Source organism: Triticum aestivum, chromosome 7D (assembly GCF_018294505.1).
Source record: "Triticum aestivum cultivar Chinese Spring chromosome 7D, IWGSC CS RefSeq v2.1, whole genome shotgun sequence".
NCBI classification, from domain to species: Eukaryota; Viridiplantae; Streptophyta; class Magnoliopsida; order Poales; family Poaceae; genus Triticum; species Triticum aestivum.
In genome coordinates this window covers 463144927-463152303 of record NC_057814.1, presented here as the reverse complement: position 1 = coordinate 463152303, position 7377 = coordinate 463144927, and positions in this window count along the sequence as shown.

Sequence of the window (7377 nt, the reverse complement as noted above, 5' to 3'; positions counted from 1 at the left end):
TTGGGGTTATGCTTTAGAGACGGCTGCATTCACTCTAAATAGGACACCATCGAAATCCGTTGAGACGACGCCTTATGAACTATGGTTTGGCAAGAAACCAAAGTTGTCGTATCTTAAAGTTTGGGGTTGCGATGCTTATGTGAAGAAACTTCAACCAGATAAGCTCGAACCTAAATCGGAGAAATGTGTCTTCATAGGATACCCAAAGGAGACTGTTGGGTACACCTTCTATCACATATCTGAAGGCAAGATATTCGTTGCTAAGAATGGATCCTTTCTAGAGAAGGAGTTTCTCTCGAAAGAAGTGAGTGGGAGGAAAGTAGAACTTGATGAGGTAACTGTACCTGCTCCCTTATTGGAAAGTAGATCATCACAGAAATCTGTTTCTGCGACACCTACACCAATTAGTGAGGAAGTTAATGATGATGATCATGAAACTTCAGATCAAGTTATTACTGAACCTCGTAGGTCAACTAGATCAAGATCCGCACCAGAGTGGTACGGTCATCCTGTTCTAGAGGTCATGTTACTAGACCATGACGAACCTACGAACTATGAAGAAGCGATGGTGAGCCCAGATTCCGCAAAATGGCTTGAAGCCATGAAATCCGAGATGGGATCCATGTATGAGAACAAAGTATGGACTTTGGTTGACTTGCCCGATGGTCGGCAAGCCATTGAAAATAAATGGATCTTCAAGAAGAAGACTGACGCTGATGGTAATGTTACTGTCTATAAAGCTCGACTTGTTGCGAAAGGTTTTCGACAAGTTCAAGGGATTGACTACGATGAGACCTTCTCACCCGTAGCGATGCTTAAGTCTGTCCGAATCATGTTAGCAATTGCCGCATTTTATGATTATGAAATTTGGCAAATGGATGTCAAAACTGCATTCCTGAATGGATTTCTGGAAGAAGAGTTGTATATGATGCAACCGGAAGGTTTTGTCGATCCAAAGGGAGCTAACAAAGTGTGCAAGCTCCAGCGATCCATTTATGGACTGGTGCAAGCCTCTCGGAGTTGGAATAAACGCTTTGATAGTGTGATCAAAGCATTTGGTTTTATATAGACTTTTGGAGAAGCCTGTATTTACAAGAAAGTGAGTGGGAGCTCAGTAGCATTTCTGATATTATATGTGGATGACATATTGTTGATTGGAAATGATATAGAATTTCTGGATAGCATAAAGGGATACTTGAATAAGAGTTTTTCAATGAAAGACCTCGGTGAAGCTGCATATATATTAGGCATTAAGATCTATAGAGATAGATCAAGACGCTTAATTGGACTTTCACAAAGCACATACCTTGAAAAGTTTTGAAGAAGTTCAAAATGGATCAAGCAAAGAAAGGGTTCTTGCCTGTACTACAAGGTGTGAGATTGAGTAAGACTCAATGCCCGACCACTGCAGAAGATAGAGAGAAGATGAAAGATGTTCCCTATGCTTCAGCCATAGGCTCTATCATGTATGCAATGCTGTGTACCAGACCTGATGTGTGCCTTGCTATAAGTTTAGCAGGGGTACCAAAGTAATCCAGGAGTGGATCACTGGACAGCGGTCAAGAACATCCTGAAATACCTGAAAAGGACTAAGGATATGTTTCTCGTTTATGGAGGTGACAAAGAGCTCATCGTAAGTGGTTACGTTGATGCAAGCTTTGACACTGATCCGGACGATTCTAAATCGCAAACCGGATACGTATTTACATTGAACGGTGGAGCTGTCAGTTGGTGCAGTTCTAAGCAAAGTGTCGTGGCGGGATCTACGTGCGAAGCGGAGTACATAGCTACTTCGGAAGCAGCAAATGAAGGAGTCTGGATGAAGGAGTTCATATCCGATCTAGGTGTCATACCTAGTGCATCGGGACCAATGAAAATCTTTTGTGACAATACTGGTGCAATTGCCTTAGCAAAGGAATCCAGATTTCACAAGAGAACCAAGCACATCAAAAGACGCTTCAATTCCATCCGGGATTTAGTCCAGGTGGGAGACATAGAAATATGCAAGATACATACGGATCTGAATGTTGCAGACCCGTTGACTAAGCCTCTTCCACGAGCAAAACATGATCAGCACCAAGACTCCATGGGTGTAAGAATCATTACTGTGTAATCTAGATTATTGACTCTAGTGCAAGTGGGAGACTGAAGGAAATATGCCCTAGAGGCAATAATAAAGTATTATTTATTTGCTTATATCATGATAAATGTTTATTATTCATGCAAGAATTGTATTAACCGGAAACATAATACATGTGTGAATACATAGACAAACAGTGTGTCACTAGTATGCCTCTACTTGACTAGCTCGTTAATCAAAGATGGTTATGTTTCCTAGCCATAGACATGAGTTGTCATTTGATTAACGGGATCACCTCATTAGGAGAATGACGTGATTGACTTGACCCATTCCGTTAGCTTAGCACCCGATCGTTTAGTATGTTGCTATTGCTTTCTTCATGACTTATACATGTTCCTATGACTATGAGATTATGCAACTCCCGTTTACCGGAGGAACACTTTGTGTGCTACCAAACGTCACAACGTAAATGGCTGATTATAAAGGTGCTCTACAGGTGGCTCCAAAGGTACTTGTTGGGTTGGCGTATTTCGAGATTAGGATTTGTCACTCCGATTGTCGGAGAGGTATCTCTGGGCCCACTCGGTAATGCACATCACTATAAGCCTTGCAAGCATTGTGACTAATGAGTTAGTTGCGGGATGATGTATTACGGAACGAGTAAAGAGACTTGCCGGTAACGAGATTGAACTAGGTATCGAGATACCGACGATCGAATCTCAGGCAAGTAACATACCGATGACAAAGGGAACAACGTATGTTGTTATGCGGTTTGACCGATAAAGATCTTCGTAGAATATGTGGGAACCAATATGAGCATCCAGGTTCCGCTATTGGTTATTGACCGGAGAGGTGTCTCGGTCATGTCTACATAGTTCTCGAACACGTAGGGTCCGCACGCTTAAAGTTACGATGACAGTTATATTATGAGTTTATATGTTTTGATGTACCGAAGGTTGTTCGGAGTCCCGGATGTGATCACGGACATGACGAGGAGTCTCGAAATGGTCGAGACATAAAGATTGATATATTGGACGACTATATTCGGACACGGGAAATGTTCCGGAGAAGTTTCGGATAAAACCGGAGTGCCGGAGGGGTTACCGGAACCCCCCGGGGAAGTATTGGGCCTTGAGGGGAGAGAGAGGGCAGCAGCCAGGAGGTGGCGCCCCCCCTCCCATGAGGAATCCTAGTTGGACTAGGAGAGGGGGGCGCAGCCCCTCTTTCCCTCTCCCTCTCCCTCTCTCTCTCTTTCCTTCCCCCCCTCTTCCTAGTTGGACTAGGAAAGGGGAGTCCTACTCCTACTAGGAGGAGGACTCCCCCCTCTCCTTGGCGCGCCTAGGGCAGCCGGCCTCCCCCTTGCTCCTTTATATACGGGGGCAGGGGGCACCTCTATACACACTTGATATACGATATTTTAGCCGTGTGCGGTGCCCCCCTCCACCATATTACACCTCGATAATATCGTTGCGGAGCTTAGGCGAAGCCCTGCATCGGTGGAACATCAACATCGTCACCACGCCGTCGTGCTGACGAAACTCTCCCTCAACACTCGGCTGGATCGGAGTTCGAGGGACGTCATCGAGCTGAACGTGTGCTGAACTCGGAGGTGCCGTGCGTTCGGTACTTGATCGGTCGGATCGTGAAGATGTACGACTACATCAACCGCGTTGTGATAACGCTTCCGCTGTCGGTCTACGAGGGTACGTGGACAACACTCTCCCCTCTCGTTACTATGCATCACCATGATCTTGCGTGTGCGTAGGATTTTTTTTTGAAATTACTACGTTCCCCAACACTATTTTCTGCGCAGTTCTGAAAATATGTCGTCTCGAGACTCTGATGGAGAGAGCTATGTCTCACATCTCGTTGTTGATCCAAAGACCTATGGGGACCTATCTCCCTATGGTCGAACTACGGATGACGAGGAAGATGCTCACATGATGAGGATCGATGATTCAAGCTCAGAGGAGGAGGATGTGCCTCTACCTCAACCTGGGGATATGCAGGTGAAGTTCAAGAAATCAAGTCTCCCTAAGAGAGCTAACCGTCCTAAAAATCTATCTATTCCTTCTCGTTTTCGGCAGAAAAGCAAAGGGGAGTTATGTGATAAGATCTTGAAGCTGGAGTTGGAAATCGATGATTTAAAGGAGGAAATTGCTCTCCTCAACTACAATATGAAAAAGTTGAAGGCATAATTGTCACCACCACCATCTTCTTCACCACCAAAGGAGAACTGAGTATCGGGTATGGGCACTCCCCATGGCTTCCGCCAAGCTTGGGGGAGGTGCCCCGGTATCGTATCATCCCACTATATTTTTGCTTTTACTTATCTTAGTTCGATCTTTTTTGCTTTAGATGAAATAAAGTTTAGTTCGATCATTTCTTCTTTGAGAGTTTGCTTAGTGTAAAAGAACTTGCACTAAGGGATTGAGCATGCAAACAGATAAGCGCATGGCAACCTCTCCTTCCCTCTGCGAAGGGCCTATCTTTTACTTTCATGTATTTACTTTTATGCAAAGAGTCAAAGTTTTCCTTCTATTCCTTCTTATTTTTCTTTCTTGGCAAGCATCATGTGGTGAGGAAAGATCTAGGCACATATGTCCAGTTGAATATAGATAGCATGAGTTACTATTGTTGACATCACCCTTGAGGTGAGTATGTTGGGAGGTGAAACTATAAGCCACTATCTTTCTATGTGTCCGGTTGAAACGCTTTGCTCATGTGTACTCGGTGAGTGTTAGCAATCATAGAAGACTATATGACGGTTGAGTATGTGGACTTGCCTAAAGCTCCGACACGTGACCCTTCCTAAAAAGATGATGAATTGTAGTTGCAAAGTTGACTAAGAACATAGTTTGTTGGTTTCTAATAAAGTTTTTGCTTTATACTTCGATTGTGTGATGAACTATTACTTATTCATGGGAAGTATATGATAAAAGTTCTGTGATAAAAGTCTTATGTTTAAATTTGTTGCTGTTATAATAATCAACATGATGCTTCTATGTCCGTATTTTGTTTTTATCGACACCTCTCTCAAAGCATGTGGACATGTTTTTCGATTTCGGTATTCGCTTGAGGACAAGCGAGGTCTAAGCTTGGGGGAGTTGATACGTCCATTTTGCATCATGTTTTCTTACTGTTATTTATAATGTTTTTATCCATAATAATGCTTTTTGGAGTAATTCTAATGCCTTTTCTCTCATAATTTGCAAGGTACACACCAAGAGGGAGAATTCCGGCAGTTGGAAATTTGGACATGAAAAAGCTACATCAGGCTACCTATTCTGCACAACTCCAAATGAGCTGAAACTTCACGGAGATTTTTTTATGAAATATATAAGAAATATTGGAGCAAATAACTACCCTAGGGGGCCCACCTGGGCGCGCCAGGCAGCCCAGGTGCGCCCTGGTGAGTTGTGCCCTCCTCGGCCCACCTCCGGTGCCCATCTTCTGGTATATAAGTCATTTTTACCTAGAAAAAAAATAAGGAGAAGGCTTTCGGGATGGAGCGCCGCCGTCTCGAGGCGGAACTTGGGCAGGAGCACTTTTGCCCTCCGGCGGAGCGATTTCGCCGGGGGAACTTCCCTCTTGGAGGGGGAAATCATTGTCATCATCATCACCAACAACTCTCCCATCTTGGGGAGGGAAATCTCCATCAACATCTTCAACAACACCATCTCATCTCAAACCTTAGTTCGCCTCTTGTATTCAATCTTGTTACCAGAACTATAGATTGGTGCTTGTGGGTGACTAGTAGTGTTGATTACATCTTGTAGTTGATTACTATATGGTTTATTTGATGGAAGATTATATGTTCAGATCCATTATGCTATTTAATACTCCTCTAATCATGAACATGTTTATCATTTGTGAGTAGTTACTTTTGTTCTTGAGGTCATGGGAGAAATCATGTTGCAAGTAATCATGTGAATTTGATACGTGTTCGATATTTTGATAGTATGTATGTTGTGATTCCCTTAGTGGTGTCATGTGAACGTCGACTACATGACCTAAGGGAATGCATTGTGGAGTAGGAATTAGATGATGGGTTGTGAGAACGACAGAAGCTTAAACCTCAGTTTATGCGCTATTTCGCAAGGGACCGATTGGATCCATAAGTTTAATGCTATGGTTAGAATTTATTCTTAATACTTTTCTCGTAGTTGCGAATGCTTGCGGGGGGGTTAATCATTAGTAGGAGGTTTGTTCAAGTAATAACAGCACCTAAGCACCGGTCCACCCACATATCAAATTATCAAAGTAGCGAACACAAATCAAACCAACATGATAAAAGTGACTAGATGAAATTCCCGTGTACCCTCAAGAACACTTTGCTTAAGAGACCGTTTTGGCCTGTCCTTTGCCTCAAAAGGATTGGGCTACCTTGCTGCATACTTATTGCTACTATCGTTATTTGCTCATTACGAATTATCCTGCTATCAAACTACCTGCTACTTACAATTTCAGCACTTGCAGACATTACCTTACTGAAAACTATTTGTCATTTCCTTCTGCTCCTCATTGGGTTCGACACTCTTACTTATCGAAAAAAGCTACAATTGATCCCCTATACTTGTGGGTCATCAAGGCTATTTTGACTGGAGGCGGTCTATTGTGGATGCAAAACAAAAAAATTCGAATCAAATGAGAAGTACAAGCTTAAAAAATCCCACTAGAGTGAGGGACAAAGATTATGTCGATCTCGTACGAGCATATCACTCCTGGACAGGGCGTCCTTGCCAGAAACAACATTAGTTCGCCGTTGGCTCCCTCATGTGGCTCTTCGTAGACCTCATGGCAGAGGGGGTGCATGATCCTCATAGCGACCAACTAGGAAGGGAAATCCCTTGTTGGTGGCACCAAATTGTTCATGGGGAGGTAGATCCTATCGGGAGAGATTCGTGCCGCGTAGTGCGGAGGGGAGAATATGTTGTGTGGGCAGCGTCCGATGGCGCTAGGTATCGGCGTCGGAGGTGAGCCGCGAGCTACAAAGAGAGAGAGGACAAAGCGATGGGATAGAGAAAGACAAAGAGCGGTTAGACGTTCCCTTTCCTGCACTTGTTGGCCTTTATGTTATACTCCCGTGTAAAAAAATATAAGAGCGTTTACAAAGAAAGTACAAATGAGCGATTGCGTAGTTTCTATAGCGCCTGATGCTATTAGCGTTGAAGATATAGACGGTAACACAAACGTTAAGCTAATATTTTAGTTTTTATTTTCCTCTAGCGCCCAGCTTATGAGCATTAGTTATGCCCTAAACGGTTCCCAAAAAACCGTTTCAGAAAAACCAACAC